This window comes from Rhinatrema bivittatum, chromosome 15 (genome assembly GCF_901001135.1).
Source record: "Rhinatrema bivittatum chromosome 15, aRhiBiv1.1, whole genome shotgun sequence".
NCBI lineage: Eukaryota > Metazoa > Chordata > Amphibia > Gymnophiona > Rhinatrematidae > Rhinatrema > Rhinatrema bivittatum.
In genome coordinates, this window is record NC_042629.1 from 33133465 (window position 1) to 33158026 (window position 24562).

Genomic DNA, 24562 nt, shown 5'->3' on the forward strand with positions numbered 1-24562 from the left:
TTCAAGCTTTCCCCCTGCTTTCTTTTCTGATCTAGTTTAAAAAGCTGGTTTTCCCTGCCATAGCTAAAAGATCCAGAGAATCCCTTCATTAAGTAGTTTTGTTCTGTAGGATTCTTTGAAAATAAAGCATCAATGTATCTAGAGATTGGCTTCAAGCAGGGCCGGCGTAAGGGGATTTGGCGCCCTAGGCGAGCCTTCTCCCTTGCGCCGCCCCCCCCCCCCCCCCCCCCGGGTCTCAGCCCCGACTCCTACCTCATTCTTGATCACGCCCGCTGACTGTGTGGTTTTCTGGGTCGCGAGCAGGTTGGGCACTGCTTGAGGCCCGCCAAATCTCCACTCCTCTTTGCCACCGCTTGCGGCCCCCATATGGCTCGCACCCAGTAGCGCAACAAGGGTCTCTGGCGCCCGGGGGCCAATGCATTTGTGTGCCTCTCCAGCATCCCCCCTTAATCCTTCTTGTACTAATGCTTAAGGTCACAGAAAATCAATGGCATCTCTAGACAGAAGAATTGGGAGGGGGGGGGGAGCCAAAATGACATTTCTTCATCACACCCACCTCTATAGTTTGGATCCTGCTTTAAAATTGGTTATAAAAAAAAGTGTTAATAAAATAGTCCTAAGGGTTTTCTGCGTAATTTTAAAAAGCTGGCAAGTTTCACACTATAAAATTATTTGATAGCCTCATTCAACTAATTCTATGTGGCTATGAGAGTGAAGACTGGAATTTATAGGAAGGGACAGAATGTCAATATAAATCCTGCACCTCCAGTTCTGTAACTCTGTGCATCCACTGAAATTCCCCCAAACAATGGAGCTTGGATGTTTCCCTTACAGCTCATCATACTAAAAGATATTTTCAAATGCTGGTGTCACCTCACAGTAACAGCAGCACAAACACCTTCCACTGCCAGGCACATTGTGAACTAACACAAAACCCCGCAAAAAAAGACACTCAAAATCTATACTGCAATCCCATCGTAACATAACAGTAATAACACCAAGGACTCAAACAACAATAACCCTACCTGTGAAAAAGCAAGAGTAAATATTACACTGGGTCCTAGAATACCAATACACCACCTACTGAGGAAACAAAACAAACCCGATTGCTATAGATCCCTATGCTAGCAGAATCTCTCATCATGGTCACACACACACACAGAGCAGAGACAGACCCTCACCAAATACAGAATACAAAATAAAGGAGCACAAATTAAACAAAAACTGAAATGGAAACCCCAAGAAGCCAGACTCTGTGTATTAACAATGGAAAAACCACCACCATTCCTCATAAAACAAATAAAATCAAGAAACATAAAGCATCAGTTATAATAGTAAAACCATACTAATAAAAGAATATTTTAAAACTACTGATAAATAGAATTTCTATTAATTAAAATCATATACATTTTTTACAATTTCCCAAACACCAATAAAATATTTCAAAACAGCACATATATCAAACAACACCCAATAATTAAAACTATTAAGGATTTCCAGTCACCCTGATATTGTCGAGGATTAGGAGGTTTTCCTCTCTCTCTCACACATACTCACATGTCCATTCTCTCTCACACATACACTGTCACATACATACACATTCATGCTCTTATACCCACCATAACCTCTCGCTCTCACAGACACTGTCACACTCTCAGGCTGTAAGACACTCTTCTCCCCCTCCACACACACACACACACAAACTCTTACTCCCCTGGATTTTCTCATACACACTCTTGCTCTCACTCTCACTGGCTCCCTCACATACACACAAACACACACACACACACAGGTAAGCTCCCAATCATTCTCACACACACAGACCCCAAGGCAGGCTCCAATTTATTCTCACACACACAAACACACACACACACACACAGGCAGGCACCTATTCTCACACATACAAACCCCAGGAAGACACCCATTCATTCTCATACACAGACACACCTTCAGGCAGGCACCCATGCATTCACACACATACATCCCCAGGCAGACTCCCATTCATACACATGCACACACTAAAGGCAGACCCCCTCTCTTTCTTTTGCCAGCAACCTCGGAGCCTCTCTCATTCCTCTGCTGCCACTGTCACTGCTGCTGCATGGCTATTGGGGAGGTGCTGATTGCTGCTACTGACACTGAAGCCCATTCTGCTGCCTCCTCTGTGCAGGCCCCATGGGCTTCCACTTCCTCCATGCTGATCTCGTACATTGTGAGATCTGTATAGAGAAAGTACTACTCTTGCACATTCCCAAAGATAACATGTGCCAATCAGTAAAAAGTAATTTATTTATTTTTTTACATTTGCTGTCTGATCTTAGTTTTCTAATTGATTGGTCACAGGCTTTTTTTTTTTTTGCACCTTCCCTTTCTTATTTTTTTGCCAATTCCTTTTATATTGTCTTTTTTTCTATTTCTTTTCTTTCCATCTGTCTTCTTCCCTCAAACACAGTCAGGTTCTCATTCTCACATGCTTTCTCTCTCGCTCTCACACACACACACACACGCAGACACACGCACGCAGACTCTCACTGTCACATGCTGTCTCTTTCACACACACAGAGGCTTTCACATGCCGTCTCTGCAAACATTCAGGTCCTCACTCTCACACACAATCTCTCAATTCATCTCATACACGCACACATTCACACTCTACAGGCCCTCAGCCTCTCTCTCACGTCTGGGCCTCCTCTTCACGGGTCGCCACAGGATGGGTTCTGCAGCAGCCCTGTTCTTCTCGGGCCGCCCGCAATGTGGGATCCGCGGCAGCGGCCCTGCTACCGGGCCTCCTTTCTTCTCAGGCCACTGCGACTTGGGATTCATGGCAGCCCGTAAGAACTGCTCCTCTTCTGCACGCGGCTGATGCTCCTCCTCCTTCCTGCCCGTGCGGCTCTGGCAACATTTTTCTTCCGGGGCCGCTTGGGCAGGAAGGAGGAGGAGCACCTGCATGTTTAGAGGCAACCTTTTTCTTCGGGCCTTGGTGACGTGAGCTCCACCACGTCCCTGCCGATCTTCTTGCTGTATGTATCCGGCACACAGCATCGCAGTAGTTCACTGCTCAGCCGCCAGTGGGATGAGGTCCACCGGCGGCCGCATAATCCTTCATGTCAGCCATCAACGGCTCGGCACCCTAGACCCAGGCCTAGCTCACCTAGTGCTTCCACCGGCCCTGGCTTCGAGGGTACAGAATTGTTTCCTGATATTATTGGTCTTCCTGGGAGGCTATGACAATGCTTCTGTTTCTTATATATCAAAGGCATGGTTTGTGTGCTAAGACTGTTGCTAGGATCTCAAATTCTTCTTTTAGCAATTATATTCCTCTCTCACGTCCCACATCTAAGTCATGCTTAAAAGACTCAGCGGGATCCCCATTCTGTTTTCCATTAGCACCGTACATTACTGAATTATGTTAATACTTTCTCAGGTTTTACCTTATCTGTCTCTTTAATAATAACATTGTTTATTCACTTTCCACTCCTTCTTACACCCAGATTTATTATTATTTTTACAAGCACAGTTATACAGGCAGTGGATCCTAGTCAAATCCTCTACTACAATTCCTGCCCCAAATTTCCAGGGACTGTTCTTGATAGCAGGAGTAAAATTTAAACTGGGTCTGTAAATTTCAATGCACTATTCATTTTCCCCTCTTCCTCCCCTGGTAATGGAGTTGCAGTTATGGGACAGACTACAGCCTTTCAACTAACATAAAAATATTATTAACAGTGCACAAGAATCAAACCTTCTGCAGCAGAAAGGAAGCTGCAGAACTGGGAGAGGGGTGGGGAGAACAACAGGAAAGGGTGGTGGACGCATGGAGTGCCCTCCCAGAAGAGATCATGAAGATCGGTAACCGAATGCAGAAGGGCATGGGCTAAGCATAGAGGATGGAAAGGAAGAACTGGGGTAACCTGTGGCAGCCGGCACAGAGCAGCAGTTACCACCCTAATCATCTCGCTGGACCCTGTTTGCTCTTCGCCTGCCATCATTTACTATTGAGACTATAAATTGAGAGCCCACTCCTGGGACAAGCAGCCCTGGCCCACCCCCCCTTTCTGACAAGCCAGCCTGTGTCTGGAAGAGCCTGCTGCTGTGTGAATCTGAAGACAACTGGCAGGGGCACTGGATACTGCAACGGTGAACAGCGTGAACTATGATGCAAGGTGTTTTTTATGATTTTAAAACCTCCTTTATTAAGAAAATTTGCAAGCTACAATTACCGAAACAAGGAGGGCATACAGTACTCCCTTCCCTCCACCAATAAATATCAAGATGTAAAACAGGAACTCACAAACCCTATCAGAATTACAATAAAGACCCTACTTATTTTTATATTCTCACAACCCTTTCCAGGAAAAGAAAAAAAAAAACCCAACAAACCATTGTCATAGCATGACATTCTGCAAATGTTACTGTATCTACCTGAGCAGCAAAAAAGTAAGGGACCTGAAGACCGGACCATGGCCTTTGCTCCCCACACACCATTAGAAATGATTTCCACACTTTCATAACATCCTGATATTTGTCTTAACATTAAAAACACTTTCCCAGCTAATTGGAGACACCTATCAAACAGTACTTTATCTTGCAATTTACAGTGGAAGGGAAGCCTGGATTTGTCGACAGGCACACACTGAAACATAGAAACATAGAAACATAGAAATGACGGCAGAAGAAGACCAAACGGCCCATCCAGTCTGCCCAGCAAGCTTCACACATTTTTTTTCTCTCATACTTATCATTTTCACTTAACTCTTGGTTCTATTTCCCTTCCACCCCCACCATTAATGTAGAGAGCAGTGATGGAGCTGCATCCAAGTGAAATACCTAGCTTGATTAGTTAGGGGTAGTAGGGGTAGTAACTGCTGCAATAAGCAAGCTACACCCATGTCTATTCCCCTTACCCAGACTATGTCATACAGCCCCTATTGGTTGTTTTTCTTCTCTCCTGCCGTTGAAGCGGAGAGCCATGCTGGTTATGCATTGAAAGTGAAGTATCAGGCCCTTTTGGTTTAGGGTAGTAACCGCCGTAACAAGCCAGCTACTCCCTGCTTTGTGAGTGCGAATCCTTTTTTTTTTTTTTTTTTCTTCTCCCCTGCAGTTGAAGCTATTCTGGATATGCGTGAAGCCTCAGCTTTTCTTATTCCCCTGCTGTTGAAGCAGAGAGCTATGCTGGAAATGTTTGATGTATCAGCCTCTCCCATGCCATGAAGCAGAGAGCCATGCTGGATATGCATCGAAAGTATCAGGCACATTTGGTTTGGGGTAGTAACCGCCGTAATAAGCCAGCTACTCCCCGCTTTGTGAGTGCGAACCCTCTTTACTTCTCCCCTGCCGTTGAAGCAGAGAACTATGCTGTATATGCTTGGAAAGTGAAGTATTAGGCTTATTTGGTTTGGGGTAGTAACCGCCGTAACAAGCCAGCTACTCCCCTCTTTGTGATAGCAAATCCTTTTTTCCACATTTCCTCTTGCCGTTGAAGCTTAGAGCGATGTTGGAGTCACAGTAAGCATCTGTATGTTTATTTAATAAGGGTATTGTCTCCGGGCAGTAGCCATCTTTCTGGTGAGCCACCCACTCTACATTGGCGGTCTCTTGACTTTATGGATCCACAGTGTTTATCCCACGCCCCTTTGAAGTCCCTCACAGTTCTGGCAGGCCGATGCAATATCGTGTAAAAACCGGGCATCCAAACTGGGTGCACATTTTTTGAACGCGCACACATCCACCTCTCCTGGGCACTCGATGCAATAAGAAAATGAGCTGCCACGCTGAAAGGGTCGCGCAATGGGTAATTTGTGCATCTCCAGCGCTCTGCATCAGGCGCCCACAACAGCCTGGCCAGAGCTCTCTCCCCACCCCCAGCAGGGCTGTTCCCAATTGGTCTTTTTCACAGACACCAATCCATGAAAGGACCAATCCCCTTTCAGGACAGCCCTTTGAAAGGGGATTGGTCCTTTCACCGACATGTGACCGTGAATGGACCAATCTGCAGTAAGTGAAGGAATAAATTAATATTAAGTGCCCAACACTTAATATTGATTTATTCACTCCTTCACTTACTGCTGGCAGGGGTCCCAATTAGGCCAGACCTTGGGGATACTGCTTTCTGTGGTTCCCCCTATGAGGACGCACAGAAATTAGGTTTTTTGTTGCTGTTGTTGAGCCCTTGAGCTTGGCATGATTCTGCTTTCTGTAGTTCCTCCTTAGTATCGCAACAATACTAATAAGAGAAAGCTGGATTTTATTTTTCCTGTGAGCCCTTGAGCGTGACATGCTTTGACGCCAGCTCCCAGGCAAGCATTAAATTTGCCGCGTTAAAATGGCTGCCTTTGCCACACAGCAATTTTTGGCATCTCGGGGTAATAGCTAATAGCCTCATCTACATGGAATTTACATATGATGAGCACTGTTAGCTATGCGCTCGACTGGACGCGCTAATCCCTGTATTGCATCAGGGGTTATTTTAACACATCCAAAACGCGCATCCAATAGAGTGCTGCCCATCGTGCTACCCTAAGCGCACTATATTGCAGTAGCCTGTAGGGCTGTGATTAGAATGGCAAAAATCTGGGAGAAGCAGGCTGGCTGCAGATTTGTTGCCTTCCAGCTGTGCTAAATCCCACTTAGCAGATATTAGGGCTCTGCTTCTTTATCCAGCTACAGGGAAAATGAGGAGGAGGAGGAGATAGCAAAGGGAGATCATTTTGGGAAGGTTAGGAGAGGCTGGGGGAGCTGGGAGATGAGAGAAGATCAGTCAAGGTGCATGTGTCTATTGGGCCAATGTAAAACAATGTGCTCAGCCAAGCACACTTTTAACCCGTGGTCGGACGCGTGTTTTGGATGCGTGTCTACAACCCCTTATGCTATAAGGGGATTATAGCGCATCCACAATGCGCATCCAACGTGCCATGAAACTAATAGCGCTCAACACCCGCAAATCCATGTTGATGAGGCTATTAGTCACCCCACATGCAAAAAAAAAAAAAAGTGTGCATCCAATCCGCACATTTTTATGCGTTAATTTCTAAGCACCCCAAAATACTGCTTTTTTGTACATCATTCCAACTTAATATCATGGCGATATTAAGTTGGAGGAACGAAAAGTTTAAAAGATTTGAAAACAATTAGAAAAAACAGTGCAGGCAGTCAGGCTAGGGAAACGGGTACTTAGTTAACCAGCGTCCTTTTCCCTAACCCATGGCTGTGTACTGGTTAGGAAAATGGACGCCGATAAATTCAGCCATCCATTTTCTAAACCGGCGGACAGCCGACCTCTCCTGGGCACCTGCTGCCAAGGAGGTGCTAGAGGCATGCAATCGACCCTAGCGCCTCCTTGGCAGCGTGACCCCTAAGTTAAATATTGCATGGCACCCCCAGGAGAGGTGCCTGGGCACGCGTTAGGAAAGGGGGCGCTGAACACTCAGCGCCTGCTTTCAGCGCATTTTTTTTGCATCGGCCCCTGTGTGTGAGAGAGAGGGGGGAAGGGTGGCGGTGTTTGCGCATGTGATAAAAGAAGGGATTGGTGATAGGTACCTGTGCATGTGTTATATACCAGACTGAGTAGGATGCTAATGAAGAGATGCAAGGGGAAGCAGCACTGAGGCACATACGAGACACCCCACCCTCCCCCCATACTCCAGATACATCCTTCCTTCATCTCAGATTCTTTCCCCAAGATTCTGGAACTTTCCTTTCTTCCTACCTCTCCCTTCTCTCAGATCCTGGGTTTCCCCACCCTGCTAACCCCTAACCCCAGATCCTCCACACTCTTATTCCTCTTTCTGAATCCTCTCAACCCCCCCCCCCCAGATTCCCAATTCACTTCATCCCCAGTCCAATCTATCTCCTCCCCAGCCCTCTCTCCACATCCCTTGTCCTCTCATCCTCTTCCCATCTCCAAGATTTCCTCCCTGTGCTTTTAGTTTTCTGTTCCAGTTTATGAATCTTTTATTGTATGCTGCCCTGTGCTAGGGATGATGTGCAGCCTATAAATCTTTTTGTTAAATAAATCCATCCCTTTTCCTTACACAGTAAAAACAAAATCAACTCTTCAGTCACAAAGGCTGGAAAAATGTTTTTATAATGCGATGCAAAAGATGGAAACTTTTGCCAATATGCTTCGTGATTTTCTAATTCCTGCCATGGGGAAACCACGGTGGAGGCCTTGGATCTTCCACTCCCTGTGTCTGACCTTCTCGGTGGAGAAGGGGGGCACGTCGGCACCAACAGTTCCTAAGGCCCAAGCAGGTGCACTATCAAAGGACACACTCTTTCCTTTGGGGAAAAAATATACAAAATAGGCCAAGCTAACAAAATTGCTACTGGATTACAGGATAAAAGAAAATATGTACAATTATGTAGCCAAGATATTACCTCCTTCAGATACACCATTATGAGCTTTTTCAGAATAACAGTATGTACATATCCTAGGAGAGAGAAAGCTTTGCCTCTGCACACTTTATAAAATCAGGCCACGCATCATGCTAAAGGTATGCAAGGAAATTTCAAAATGCTGCTCACCCCTAAAATGATTTCTTGACTATGCACTGTGGTGGCTAATCATTTCTGAAATGTCAAACCACCACCTGCCTAGTAAAATATTTCTCGGTTACTCTCTTCCTTTTACTGGAAACAATGACCTATGCAGGTAGCCCATGACCTAGCTGACTCCGCACCATGTCAACTCATAGATGCATGAAGTTAGTCCATCGAAAAAGGCTCGCTTGTTTGTTGCCCTTTTCCTCTCTTTGTACATCACGGCATGGCCGTCAAAAAGCACGAATAGGAACCGGGTCCGCACTTCGCACCCTTTGGCCCGCAGGCATTTATTTAGCTCCCAACAATACCTCTACACCTCAACAAACATCTAGCCCTGTATAGGCAGCTTCTTTCCGGCAATACCGCCACCAACACCAGGAGACCAGGTCACTGGCGGGTCGGCTATGGAGCGTGAGCAGTCTTCCCAGACCGAATTATTTTTGAGCCACAGATCACCGGCAAGGCCAGCGCCGCCAAGCTAGGCAGAGTTATTGAGGCAGTTGGAGGCTGCCGATCCGCCCAAGGGAACTCGAGACGAAGAAGGAGCGGAGTGGCAGCGTAAAACAACTACAGGACTTACAACCATGGAGCAGCAGATGAAGGTACAGTCCCGGGGAGGTATAGGTGGAGAGGGACTGGACTTTACTGTAAGGCTTGCTGTTGCAGGCCTGGAGGATAGCGCTGGCGGATTATTGGGTGGAGGTGGAAGTAATGGGGCTCAGGAAGCCCCTAAACTGGAATATATACTACAACCTATGGAGGAAATATCCCTGGTCACAATATGGGGCGCGTTCCAATCACTCAAAAAAGCAATATTGGGACTTACTAACAGGCTGATACAGTGCAGCGCGCTCCAGCGGAGCGTACTGTTAACCCGCAATTGGACGCGCGTTTGACGTGCTAGCTTTACCCCTTATTCAGAAAGGGGTAATAGCACGTCGAAAACGCGTGTCCAAACCCCACCCCCTCGAAAATAGCACCCGCAACATGCAAGGGCATGTTGCGGGCGCTATTAGGTATTCCCGCGCGATTCAGAAAGCAAAATGTGCAGCCAAGCCGCACATTTTACTTTCAGAAATTAACGCCTACCCAAAGGTAGGCGTTAATTTCTCCGGGCACCGGGAAAGTGCACAGAAAAGCAGTAAAAAACTAAAAACTGCTTTTCTGGGCACCCTCTGACTTAATATCATGGCGATATTAAGTCAGAGGTCCCGAAAGTTAAAAAATAGTTAAATAAATAAATTTGAAATCGGCCCGCGGCTTGAAAATCAGACGCTCAATTTTGCCGGCGTCCGGTTTCCGAACCCGTGGCTGTCAGCGGGTTTGAGAACCGACGCTGGCAAAATTGAGCGTCAGCTGTCAAACCCGCTGACAGCCGCCGCTCCTGTCCAAAAAGAGGCGCTAGGGACGCGCTAGTGTCCCTAGCACCTCTTTTTGCCGCGGGCCCTCATTTGAATACAGAATCACGCGAACAGGAGAGTGGCCTGGGCGTTCACCTGCTCTCCCGTGACTTTTACTGTATCAGCCCATAAGGAAGTTATAGATGTAAAACATCAAGTAAAACAAAATACTTGTGAAATAGTTCAGCAGAAGCAAAATATGGAAAAAATGGAGGTTCGGCTAACTGAAGTAGAGAAGGTTCAGATTACAATTATCCAAAGTGAAAATGAAATCAACAGAAGGTTGGAAAGAATCAAAAACAGCATGAGAGCACATAAGTTACGGTTTTTAAATTTTCCAGTTCTGAAAAACATTGCGCAGTTGGATTTGGTTAACTCCATATTGCACAGGTTTTGAAAATTACCAGAAGAAATAAAGCCTGTAATAACTAAGGTTTATTACCTTTACTCAAATCAACAAAGTTCTGGAAATCAAGAGGAACAATCATTACCTGATTTACCAATGTTACAGGAATCTTCTCAAGAAATGGGTGTTAGTCTCCTTTGCATTTCTAATGGACAAAAATAATATTTTTTGGCCACAAAATATGGTGCTATCCCGATTTGGTAAAACAAACCCAGATTAGAAGGAAATCTTTTCTGAATAGGAGGGAGGCGGCGTTACACATGGGTGCAAAGTTTAAACTGTGTTTTTCCCAGTAAGTGTCCTATTTTTTACCAGGATCACATTTATGTCTTTATGGACCCTTTACTCTCATAACCCTCCTAGTTAGATCCAATGCTAGTGTGATAGAAAGAAAATAGTCACGGACCTGTTTAGAATGCCATGTTAAAAATTAATATTTGAATTTCTTTATAAAAATGCTCCACAGTTTTCAAGCTCTCCCGCATTTCTTTTATTATATTAAGCGCAGTAAAATTTGACAAGAGTTATTGTAACAAATGTTATTTACCTTATAAGTATTTGCCTTTCTGTAATTACATAAGCAAGTGGTGATGTTTCTAACCAACGTCGGTATATACAAATGTTCAAATAAATAACCTGCTTGGCAGCTGCAGCTTCTCGGGAGAGAACTCCTGGACGCGGAGCTTCGTCCTTCCTACTCCAAAAAAAAAAAGAAAGAAAAAAAAAATATGCAGCGCCGACCCCGCCGGCTCTCTCTTCAGCCGTGCAGTCGGAATAGCAGACGGGGAAAGGAACAGGTGGTGGCCTCGTTGCCTTTTCCTTACCTTTCGCGTCAGGGTCTTCTCGTAGAGCCGGGGGGGTAAGTGAAGACTAAATTTGGCGGAAACGTTAATCCCAGGAAGAGCTGATGGTGGGCAGCGCTGGATGCAGCCTCAGCAGCAGGCGCGAGCTCGGGCTACCCCCTCCCTGCCCAGTGGGAGCCCGGCTAGGGAGCCTCTGCAAATTCTGCGCCAGCTCCGCAAGTCCGGCAACTCCCTGCTCGCCTCCCTAGCCCTGGAACGCGACCCAGAATTTGCTCTCTTCCCCTGCTGCTGGGAGAAGGAAGGGATTTACTATTAGTCCTGGGGGATCAGCTCGGAGCCTCCCCCACTGATCGCTCCGGTACGCTTTTATTGGCGGGGAGCTGAGTGGGAGGGCACCGAGGATGCTGTCGTGCAAGCGCACCCAGTCTCAGGCAGCAGAGAAAAGTCACTGCCCTGCTCTCCTGTCATCCAAGGATGGGGGGATGGGGGGGGGGGGGGGAGAGAGAGCGAGGACGCCCGCAGCAGATGGTGCAGAGCCCCCTAACTCATCCTGCTCCAACTACTGCCTCCCCTAAAGGCAGGAGGGGAAGAGCGGGGAGGGGGGGGTTCTTTGTTCTGCTGTGTCAGATCCAGCCCCCTCCTCTCCTTTTCCCACACCCCGACCACCACCACCCTGCAGTAGGAAGATGGGAAGGGCTGGAACAGAAATAGCCCCAGACCACCGCTGTGAGGCTTGCAAGTGCTTTGTGCGGGGAGGAGGTGAGAGTGAGAAGAGGGGGGGGGGGGGTTAATGTCTGGAGGGTGGTGGGAGAAGAGGTGAGGAGGAAAAGAATATCTGAGGGGTAGCAAGAGGGAATGGTGTTCGGGAGATGAAGAGCTAGTGAATGATTAGGGGTTGGCGGAGAGCGGTAAATGTGGAGCAGAGGAGGAGGTAGTAGAATGCTGTACAGAGGCAAGGAGGATACTAAATGCTGGGGAGAGCGGAATATGAATATAGACGGACTGGACTAGATCAGTTTTTCCCTGGTAGGACTGCTCTACCATCACAGCTGAACAGATGTGACAAGGAAAAAAGTCACCACACCCTGATGCTCAAGTCCAGACCAGCGCCCAGGCTCTGCTCTCAGCTTCTCTCACCAGAGAGCAGGAGTGGCTGTTAAAACTTGCAGAGCATATGTTTATCAGGCAAGCCTTGCCTTCCTAGCTGCAACAAGAGCCTCAGAGTTCGGGAATTAATGGGCAGCATGCTGGGCACAGTTAGCCAGGCCTCACACTTTCGGGCCGATACAGAAAAAAAGTGCAGGAGCGCCCGATCTCCCGATGCGCGCACAGGCCACTCTCCTGGGCGCGCAATTTAGTATCGGCCAGCATGCAAGTTAAGGCCCGTGGTAAAAAAGAGGCGCTAGCGCTATTGTCCATTAACTGCTATTAATCAAGTTCACTTAGGGAATAGCCACTGCTATTAATTGAATCAGTAGCATGGGATCTTCTTAGTGTTTGGGTAATTGCCAGGTTCTAATGGCCTGGTTTGGCCTCTGTTGGACACGGGATGCTGGGCTTGATGGACCCTTGGTCTGATCCAGCATGGCAATTTCTTATGTTCTTATGTCCCTAGCGCCTCCTTTTTGACAGGAGCGGCGGCTGTCAGCGGGTTTGATAGCCAACGCTCAATTTTACCGGCGATGGTTCTCGAACCCGCTGACAGCCACGGGTTCAGAAAACAGATGCCGGCATAATTGAGCGTCCATCTTCCGACCCGCAGGCACATTTAAAAATTTTTTTTTTTAATTTTATATTTTTTTTATTTTTGTGGCCTCCAACTTAATATCGCTATGATATTAAGTCGCAGGGTGTACAGAAAAAGCAGTTTTTTCTGCTTTTCTGTGCACTTCACCGGTGCCAGCCGAAATTAGCGCCTACCTTTGGGCAGGCGCTAATTTCTGAAAGTAAAATGTGCGGCTTCGCTGCACATTTTGCTTTCGGTATCGCGCAGGAATAACTAATAGGGCCATCAACGTGCATTTGCATGTTACGGGCATTATTAGTTGCGGGGGGGGAGGTTGGCCGCGCATTTTCAACGCGCTATTACCCCTTACTGTATAAGGGGTAAAGCTAGGGCGTCAAACGCACAACCAAACCTGGGCTAACAGGGCACTCAGTCCCTCCCCTTTATTGCCCCCACCTCTCACCTGAGTCTTTCCAATCTCTATTGAGATGGGACAGTGTACACTGAGCACTGGATGTGACTCACTGGGTGGTACTGGGAGCAGCAGCAGGGTACAGCTCTGGCAGCCACATGTGGCAGCCAAGGTTAACTAACCAAGCCGCTGTCCATGCCAAATGGATTCTGCTTTCTACTGCAAGTAATAGGGATCTGGAGTCTGGGTGGAGGCAGATCAGTTCACAGCAAGGAATTTAGGGGGTCCATGTGTGATGAGGAACTGAGAGTGGGGACAGAGCAGGGGTCCACAGGCAGTGAAAAGTGGAGGGAGCATCTGCAGGGTGAGGAGCTGAGGCAGATAGGCGAGGTAGCCTTTTTAAGACCGCTGAGAGTGAAGCAGAGAACAGCAGAAGGAGGGAGCCCTACAGTGAGACTCCTGTATGCTTAGAGACCTTCATTTTCAGTTTTTATTTTTTTAAATTTTTCCCAGGAATTTATCAGGGTTTATAATAACAAGAACAAAAACAGGAGAAAATCAGTGACTCGTTATTTTTCTGGGTAAATACTGAGGTTTATTTTGGTGGACAGAAGCCAGGACACAAGCAGAATTTGCCACTCAGCAGCATTCCCTCTTTCTACTCCCATCCCCTGTCTTACAAACACTAATATTCTCAAACTTGGACTACTGCAACATCCTTTTACTAGGCCTCCCCTCAAGTCAACTAAAACCACTTCAGTTACTTCACAATAGCTCTGCTAGACTCTTACTAGGGACAAGGAAATTCGAACACATCACCCCTTCACCGATTGCCCTGCACTGGCTTCCTGTACAGTCAAGAATTCATTATAAAGTATTATCTTTAATTTTCACCTTCATCAACAATATTAACCCATGTTTATTAGGCGTTACACTTCAACGTTACACACCCGGCGAGAGCCCTAAGATCACAAAACAAAGGACTTCTAATGGTACCTAATGCAAATAAGAGACCAAATGTTTTCCATAGCAGGCCCCAAGCTGTGGGACTCCCTTCCAGAGTCAATACACCAGATAACAGAAAGAAAGAGTTTCAAGCAAGAACTGAAAACGTGGCTCTTTAGAAAAGCATATGACTTGAGCTAAAATACCAGCATGCTGATAACTTCAGCCTCAGTAACAGAGATAACATTAGTAGAGATAGCACTAGTAGAGAAAGCAATAAGTAGAGAATGAAGTAAAGTGTATTGTCAATAGAATTTGAATTTGGGAAAATGTATGAATATGATCTACATTAGATCCTTACTATTAGGATGTCCGAGAATAAATATGAATATGAACTAGAACATATATCTATTGTGGTGTTAACCTAGCATGTGATTGTAAGCACACAGTATGTGATTGTTGGCCAATATGAATGCTGATATTGCAAACTGCTGTAATCTTCATTTGGAATGACAGTATATAAAAATGCCTTTCAGTTTCTCACACAGAGGCTCTTCTGCTCACCACCCCAGCCACTCACACAAACCTCCCCACAGACTCCCAAAGCTGCTGTTAAAAAATAAAAGCCTTTACTGGCATTGATGAGCAGGTAAAAACAAAACTTAGGTACCCCAAATAATAATTCACCACACTGGAACAGTTAGCATAACTGGGTTTAAAACAGTTTTGGATATGTTCTCGGAGGAGATATATAAAATCTGTATTCCTGGGGGAATTGTACACACAAAAACTTTAAAGTTCTGCAACATTCTGCATACTTTATGTTGGTCAAAATAACACAATATACATGACAATCTTTAAATAATTCATTAAAAATGTAATGCAGAAAAAGTTATTATTTAAAGATGCAGAGTTTTAAACATTTTGAATAGAATTTCCCTAGAAGTTCACTGTAAGAGTCTTTCTTCCACACTCTTTCCCTACCCCCCCCTGTCCACTTTGCTCTCTCAGGCCCAAACTCCTCCACCTGCCACTATCTCTCCCCTCCCCCTCTAGATACAACCCCTTCCACTCTATCTCCACTCCCAGAGTTTGACCTCTCTCAATACTACCCCTCACATAGGTTCCCTCTTATCCCTCTCTCTCTCTCTCACAGACACACAGGCTCCCTTCTCTCTAGTACACATACACACCCCCTCATACAGGCTCCCCTCTCTCTCTCTCGCACACACATCCCTTCATACAGGCTCCCTCTCTCTCTCTCTCTTGCACACACACTCTCCATACAGGCTCCTTTTCTTTCTTGCTCACACACCCTTGCTGTAGTTACACGATGTTAGGTTCCATATTAGGAGCTACCACCCAGGAAAAAGACCTAGGCATCAGTGGATAATACTTTAAAATCATCAGCTCAGTGTGCAGCAGCAGAATGTTAGGAATTATTAGGAAGGGAATGGTTAATAAAACAGAAAATGTCATAATGCCTCTATATCGCTCCATGGTGAGACCGCACCTTGAATACTGTGTACAATTCTGGTCGCCGCATCTCAAAAAGATATAGTTGCGATGGAGAATGTACAGAGAAGGGCAACCAAAATGATAAAGAGGATGGAACAGCTCCCCTATGAGGAAAGGCTGAAGAGGTTAGGGCTGTTCAGCTTGGAGAAGAGACGGCTGAGGGGGGATATGATAGAGGTCTTTAAGAACATGAGAGGTCTTGAACGAGTAGATGTGACTCGCTTATTTACACTTTCGAATAATAGAAGGACTAGGGGCCATTCCATGAAGTTAGCAAGTAGCACATTTAAAACTAATCGGAGAAAGTTTTTTTTCACTCAACGCACAACAAATCTGGAATTTGTTGCCAGAGGATGTGGTTAGTGCAATTAGTGTAGCTGGGTTCAAAAAAGGTTTGGATAAGTTCTTGGAGGAGAAGTCCATTAACTGCTATTAATCAAGTTGACTTAAGGAATAGCCACTGCTATTAATTGCATCAGTAACATGGGTTCTTCTTAGTGTTTGGGTAATTGCCAGGTTCTTGTGGCCTGGTTTGGCCTCTGTTGGAAACAGGAAGCTGGGCTTGATGGACCCTTGGGTCTGACCCAGCATGGCAATTTCTTATGTTTATTTATTTAAAAAATGTTCTATACCGTCGTTAAGTTAAATAACCATCACAACAGTTTACAGAAGGGCACGATAAAGAGGAATATGGGTGGTATAGATTACAAATTACTCATGTGCCATCATAGTACGGTAACAATTTAAAATAATAAACTAAGTGTGTAAGTTAAACCTTATTGTTAGGAACAAATTAGGCCATTTGATTTTAACATTAATATGCTTATGTAGGTTACTAATAACTTCTAGCTTGGTACATCCTTATCTATCAATCAACTATTTTTCTCCTTTTCTTTATCTTTATAAAATGCTTGTTTAAAAAGCCAGGTTTTCAGATTAATTTTGAATAATTTCAGATTTGTCTGTAGTCTTATTTCGAGTGGCATGGTGTTCCTGAGTACGGGACCAGCCAGTGACAGTGCTCTTTCCCTTACTTGCATGAGATGTGCTGATTTGACAGAGGAGACAGTTAGTAGAGCTTTATTTGCAGATCTCAGGTTTCTTTGTGGTACGTGCACGCGCAGTGCCGTGTTAAGCCAGTCGGCTTTTTCATCGTGGACTAGTTTATGGATTATACAAAGTGCTTTATATTGTATTCTTTGTTCAATTGGAAGCCAGTGGAGTTCAGCAAGTGTTCCTATAATATGGTCACTCTTTTTTTTTGCCTGTCAAAACTCTGGCAGCGGAATTTTGCAATATTTGTAGAGGACGAATTGTAAATTGAGGTAGTCCTAAAAGTAGGGAGTTACAATAATCTGTGCTAGCGAATATCTTTACTTGTAGAACTGTGCAAAAATTGTTGTTAGTAGAGGTTTTAATCTTCTCAGGATCATTAGTTTTGCGTATCCTTCTTTTATTTTCTGTGAGATGTGTTGTTTCATGTTTAGCTCAGGGTCAATTATTACTCCTAGATTCCTAACTTTTGTTGCTAACTCGGTGGTTTGAATATTTTTGATTGTGAATGTCGGTTGTGTGTGGTGTGTGTTTTTACGTTCTAGGTGTAAGAATTCAGTTTTGTCAGTGTTTATTACCAGTTCCATCTGGTTTAGGAGCTGTTTGATTATTTCTAGGTACATATTGGCTAGTTTCATTGTTTCTTTGATGGTGTTTGGAATGGGTAACAGTAATTGTATATCATCTGCGTAAATGTAATGTATGATTCCCAGTCCTGCTAGTAAATGACATACTGGGAGGAGGTAAATGTTAAAGAGTGTTGCAGATAGGGCTGATCCCTGTGGGACACCGGTTAGCAGTGTGACTCTCTCTCTCTCACGCCTACACCCTCACACAGGCTACCTATTTCTCTCATACACCCCTGCACACTGGCTCCCTCTCTCGCTCACCCCTTCTACACATAGGCTCTCTCTCTCACACATACACACATCCTTTCACACAGGCTCTCTTTCTTACACATACACCTACCCTCACACAGGCTCCCTCTCTTACAAACAAGCAAATACCCTCACATACACACGATCCCTTTTTCACATATACCAGCTCCCAGTCTCTCACACATATACACACTCCTTCACAATCTCTTCACATAGGCTCCCTCTCTCTGGCACCTACACATGATCTCTCTCTCACCCCCCAGGCTGGCAGTCCTAGAGACACAGACTCACTCTTACCGGGGCTTGCTCCATTTTTGTCGCGAGCATGATGGTCTCCACTCATGCACACCTGGGCCTGCTTCATCTTCGCCGCAAGCGGGACGGCCTCTGCTTGTGACACAGTGGGGTCGGCCAAATTCTGCGCAGAAGCAGAATTCTGCGCAAATTCCGTGCTCTGCAGTAGTGCCGAATTCCCCCAGGAATAAAACTGTTAACCAGATAGACTTGGGGAAAGCCACTGCGTATCCCTGAGTGTAAGCAGCATGGGATCTATCTACTGTTTGAGATCCTGCCAAGGACTTTTGACCTGTTTTGGCCACTGTTGGAAACAGGATGCTGGGCTTGATGGACCTTCTCTCTGACCCAGTGTGGCAAGTCTTATGTTCATAAGTCCAAAATTCGGTACACAAAATGAACTCTCTCATTTTCCCCAGGAGACAGTCTCTTCATCACCCAGTACCTGTCTGGTTTAGGTCACGCTCGTCCCTCTGTTCTCTCAACTTCTTAATCACAAGTGCAGGGAGTGCTATGCTGAATTCCTCGTCAGACAGGTACAACTCCAGGACAAATCCTCAGCAGAGCTGTTTCTTCAGGCTGATAAACAAAATCAATGCAGTGTCATCCCAGGTTCTCTCCTCTCCTGGACTCCTTCCTTCCAATAAGGCAGGAGTGGCCAACTCCGGTCCTCAAGAGCCAGATACACAGGCCTGGTTTTCAGGATATGCATATGCATGAGATAGATCTGCATAGAGAGGAGGCACTGCATGAAATCTCTCTCTCGTGCATATGCATTATGGATATCCTCAAAACCTTGCCATGTTAGAAAAGGGCTAACTATTAGCAAGGAGCAGAATCTGACGTCCCTTCACACGTATTTTTGTAGATTGGCTTAAAATAAATCAACCATGGGCCATGTGCAGTGAAGCAGTTCTGCCTACATGGAAGATGCTTTTATATGCTTGGCATTGTGTGCCTTAGTTTTCATTCCACATTGAGACATGATTTTACGTTAATGTTATAAGGCACCCCAGCTACTCTACCACAAAGTAGCTTGAGAAATTTGCAGTCATACTGTGACCGCATGCAAGCGGCTGCTGCTCAGAAATCAACGAAACCAGTGAGTCTCCTGCAAACAAAAGCAAAGTCATTTGAAAAAGGGTTCCCAACCTTTCAGGGAATGTGGACCCCTTTTCAGCCTCACAAAAGGCTCATTACAAAAGAAGTAAATCGTATGCACCCCAGAATCATTCCTAATGATTAAACTTAAGAACATAAGAAAATGCTATACTGGATCAGACCAAGGGTCCATCAAGCCCAGAATCCTGTTTCCAACAGTGGCCAATCCAGGCCATAAGAACCTGGCAAGTACCAAAAAACTAAGTCTATTCCATGTTACCATTGCTAGTAATAGCAGTGGCTATTTTCTAAGTCAACTTAATTAATAGCAGGTAATGGACTTCTCCTTCAAGAACGTATCCAATCCTTTTTTAAACACAGCTATACTAACTGCACTAACCACATCCTCTGGCAACAAATTCCAGAGTTTAATTGTGCATTGAGTGAAAAAGAACTTTCTCCGATTAGTTTTAAATGTGCCACATGCTAACTTCATGGAGTGCCCCTTAGTCTTTCTATTATCTGAAAGACTAAATAACCGATTCACATCTACCTGCTCTAGACCTCTCATGATTTTAAACATCTCTATCATATCCCCCCTCAGCCGTCTCTTCTCCAAGCTGAAATGTCCTAACTTCTTTAGTCTTTCCTCATAGGGGAGCTGTTCCATTCCCCTTATCATTTTGGTCGCCCTTCTCTGTATCTTCTCCATCGCAATTATATCTTTTTTGAGATGCGGCGACCAGAACTGTACACAGTATTCAAGGTGTGGTCTCACCATGGAGTGATACAGAGGTATTATGACATTTTCCGTTTTATTCACCATTCCCTTTCCAATAATTCCCAGCATTCTGTTTTCTTTTTTGACTGCCGCAGGACACTGAACCAACAATTTCAATGTGTTATCCACTATGACGCCTAGATCCTTTCTTGGGTGGTAGCACCTAATATGGAACCTAACATTGTGTAAATATAGCATGGGTTATTTTTCCCTATATGCATCACCTTACACTTATCCACATTAAATTTCATCTGCCATTTCGATGCCCAATTTTCCAGTCTCACAAGGTCTTCCTGCAATTTATCACAATCCGCTTGTGATTTAACTACTCTGAACAATTTTGTATCATCTGCAGATTTGATTACCTCACTCGTCGTATTTCTCTCCAGATCATTTATAAATATATTGAAAAGTAAGGGTCCCAATACAGATCCCTGAGGCACTCCACTGCCCACTCCCTTCCACTGAGAAAATTGCCCATTTAATCCTACTCTCTGTTTCCTGTCTCTTAGCCAGTTTGTAATCCACGAAAGGACATCACCACCTATCCCACGACTTTTTACTTTTCCTAGAAGCCTCTCATGAGGAACTTTGTCAAACGCCTTCTGAAAATCCAAGTACACTACATCTGCCGGTTCACCTTTATCCACATGTTTATTAACTCCTTCAAAAAAGTGAAGCAGATTTGTGAGGCAAAACTTGCCTTGGGTAAAGCCATGCTGACTTTGTTCCATTAAACCATGTCTTTCTATATGTTCTGTGATTTTGATGTTTAGAACACTTTCCACTATTTTTCCTGGCCCTGAAGTCAGGTAACCGGTCTGTAGTTTCCCAGATCACCCCTGGAGCCCTTTTTAAATATTGGGGTTACATTTGCTATCCTCCAGTCTTCAGGTACAATGGATGATTTTAATGAAAGGTTACAAATTTTTACTAATAGGTCTGACATTTCATTTTTTAGTTCCTTCAGAACTCTGGGGTGTATACCATCCGGTCCAGATGATTTACTACTCTTCAGTTTGTCAATCAGGCCTACCACATCTTCTAGGTTCACCGTGATTTGATTCAGTCCATCTGAATCATTGCCCATGAAAACCTTCTCCAGTACGGGTACCTCCCCAACATCCTCTTCAGTAAACACCGAAGCAAAAAAATCATTTAATCTTTCCGCGATGGCCTTATCTTCTCTAAGTGCCCCTTTAACCCCTCGATCATCTAACGGTCCAACTGACTCTCTCACAGGCTTTCTGCTTCAGATATATTTTTAAAGTTTTTACTGAGTTTTTGCCTCTACGGCCAACTTCTTTTCAAATTCTCTCTTAGCTTAATATGAAATAATGCTTTACTGACTTAAACTGAATGCAGGAGGAGGGAAATTTCCAAAGCTATTTAAAAACTGCCCTCGTAATTCAAGGCTGAGGCCAACGGTGGCGTCCACCCTCCATTCCAGCTGCAAGGGGGAGAAGGAAGCAAGTTCAGAAACGCTCCAGTCTGACAACCCAGAGTGACCTGGCAGGAAGGAGATCGGCGGCGGAAGCTGCAGACCTGCTGCCTGATTTTCAAAGGGAAACTGCCCTCGGAATTTCCTTTTCAAAACTCCGGCCAGCGGGGGAAGCCGGTACCTCTCCCGGCTGTGAAAGCGTGCACGAGGATTTCCGAAGTAAATCCCTGTATGCACAATTCCCCTTCTCAGGCCCCTTTCTTCTGAAGGCCATTCACAGCGCAGGTCCTGGCACCCTCAGCGACGGGGAATGGAAACCTTCAAAGGGCATTTCTGCCCCCATGCAAAGTTTTCAAAAATTACCCTCCCTGAACATTGACCTCCTTTTAGCCTGCTTTTACTTTTTTCTTTCTTTTTATTGATTCTTACAAACACGTCCAGAACATGACAGCCTCAAAATAACTTAGATTTAAAAAAAAAAAAGAAAGCAAAACAATAGCCTGCTTTCTAAAGGGAAGAAAGCTTATGAGATCCCCATGTCTGTCTGTCTGTCTGTCCCCCTATTTAACTTTTGTTTCATGTCAAATCCACACCAGCGGCTGCCTCTTCCTCTCTCCCTTCTTCCCTCCTGGAACATGGGGATCCTCTGACCCTTCCTCTTTGGTCCAGCATGATTCCCGGCGGTCCTCTCCCCCATCTATTCTTACTCCCCTTAACCAGATCAATCATGGATTCCTCTCTCCCTCTTCTCCCCTCGGTTTTTTCGGTCATACTGCCAGCTCCAATTTCTCCTTTCTTCCTCTCAGTTAGTCTGCTCACTTTTTTAGTGTGGTTCTTCTCTCCTCTCTCTCTGTCAGGCCAGTGACAGAGCTCACATAGCAGGAAATGCTCCTCAGGCTATCATCGCCCTGCTCTTTCCTGCTTTCCTCGCTGTGCAGCAGTGGCTGCTAAAGGTTCCCAGAGCCGTAATCTGATCCTCTCTGCCCCATATCCTCAGTATGCAGCAGTGGGGTTTATGATTCTTAAGCACTGCAGTCGGTCCCTCTCTTTCCTACCTCCGCTAGGCATGCGGCAGTGCGGTCTGAGGCTGCGACTGGGTAAAAATGACCCTTCTCTGTCGCTCCTCCACCTGGCCTGTAGCAATGTGGGGTGAAGAGTCTGAGGCAGCAATAGGCCCCACTCCTGTAGCAGCAGCTCAGCTAATCGCAGGTAGTAGCAGCCCCGCTTAAATGTCTTGCATCCCTTAGGATGGTCTTGTGGACCCCTGGGGGTTCACAGGCCCCAGGTTGGGAACCAATAATTAAAAAATTCTTGTGCTCTCCATGCATGTCACCTTGAGATTGTCATGAACTGGGGGGGGGCGCACACACATACATACACATATGTACATTCAGTGAGAGACAAAGGGAGCATGCGTGTGTGTGTGTGAGAGAGACACACACACGCATGATCTCCTGCTGTCTCATACACACGCACATGCTTCCTCTGTATCTATCACACACACACACGCTCCCTCTTACTCATGCACACACATACATGCTGCCTCCTCACACACATACATGCACATACATGCTCCCTGTCTATCTCTCATACACACAGGCAAACATATGCTTTTTCTTTCACATATCCACAAGCACCCTCTGTCTCTCTCTCTCTCCCACACCATACACATACATGTATCCTATGTTTCTTACACACACACACACAAACTTTATTTTACAGGGCCCCTTGGGACTGAGATGGCCAGAGGATGGAGGCAAACATTGTGTAGCAGCAGCCAGATGCACAAGGAGGCAGCCTTTATTTTGCTGGCGTGCACCAAATGACAATTTTAATTTTTGAAAGCCGTACCTTCGACAGCGCTCACGTGGGATTCAGAAATGACTGGAGCAGGACAGAAGTGGACTTGGAAAGATGGCCAGACCAGCTCAAGACTTGGAGAGAGAGATAGAAGCAGGCCAGACCGTGTGGCCGAGTAGCATGACAGTGAAGTGGCGGCAGCATGCCAGTACTGCCGCCAGGTCACCGCACAAGAGGAGCTGGAGAAGAGAAGAAATGCATCCACTTAAAACAGGCAACGCAGCAGCCGCCTAGGATCAAGGCCCAACTTGAGGGAGGGGAGGCCTGTTGAGGAAGCAAGGAAAGATGGTCGGTAAGCGAGGAATGCCATTGAGAGAGAGAGAGATTGGAAATGCTCCTAGCAGGAAAAGCAACACATCTGTCCTATCTCTTCTACGGTTGTGCCAGCTGCCAAAGAGAACAGCACACAGCTGATGATGCTACTCCACCATCACTGTTTGGCTACTGGCCTAAGACAGACCGGGCCTTGCTTAACCAGGATTTACAATGTCTGGTTACAAAGGTGTAAAACTGGGCAGTTGGTCACCCAGTCCAGAGGGTGGTTACTAAAGTAGATTCTTGATCTTCGTTCTAAGGCATATGGGGATAGACTTAACGATCTAAACATGTATATCCTAGAGAAAAGGTAGGGAAGGGAGATATGATAGGGACATTTAATACCTCCAAGGTTTCCATGAATAGGAAGTGAGTCTCTTTCAACAGAAAGGAGGATCTAGAAAAAGAGGCCATGGAATGAGGGTGAAAGATGGTAGGCTCAGGCGTAATCACAGGAAATCTCTCTTTACAGAGAGGGTAGTGGATGCATGGATCGGCCTCCCAGTGGAGGTGGTGGAGACAAAAACAGTAACTGAATTCCAGAAAGCCTGAGATAAACACCGGGGATCTTGGAGGGAGCGATGGGAATTGTAAAGCTCAATTAGTTGGGCAGGTGGGCAGACTGGATGGGCTATACGGTCTTTTACTGCCGTCGTGTTTCTATAGCCAAGGAAATGGGTCACCTAAAAAGCTGAGATATCACTTGCATGGGAGTGCCCGGAAATGTACTGAATTGGATAAGTTTAGAAATGTATATGGGAGGAGGATAGGGACTGTAGCAGGATCTGTGGCAACCTACGAGTCCCCCTGTACAGTACATCCGGGATTTGAGCTCCATTCCTCTCCCAGCTCCATTTGTTTCTTTTTTCTAAAATGTGTTGCCCCCTTTCCTGCCGAGTCCAACTCCCCTGCAGACCGCCATTCTCCATTGATGCTGAAATGTCCTAAATGCAGCCTCCAAATCAGTGCACCCAACTCTTTCTGATCAGGCCTGAGAGGAGTGACAGGAAGGAGGACTTGTTTTTCAGAGACATTTTAACATTTGTAAAGGTCGTTTCTGAAAGACGCGTGAATGGACAGTAATTAGG

At 45.6% G+C, this 24562-nt stretch overlaps 1 protein-coding gene across 5 annotated transcripts in view; it reads right to left on the reverse strand.

Annotated features, from left to right (window-relative positions):
• LOC115076462 (beta-1,3-galactosyltransferase 5-like) overlaps positions 1–24562 on the reverse strand; it is a 115610-nt gene that overhangs the window by 70978 nt on the left and 20070 nt on the right. For 2 of the 5 annotated variants that reach the window (XM_029577954.1, XM_029577956.1), the window contains exon 1: positions 11172–11458. The exons of 1 other annotated variant lie outside the window; for it this stretch is intronic. The gene's annotated coding sequence lies outside the window, so the exon portion shown is untranslated. Of the gene's footprint in view, positions 1–10894; positions 11042–11171; positions 11459–24562 lie in introns of those variants that run through there. 2 more of the 5 variants (XM_029577959.1, XM_029577958.1) reach the window with 2 other exon arrangements.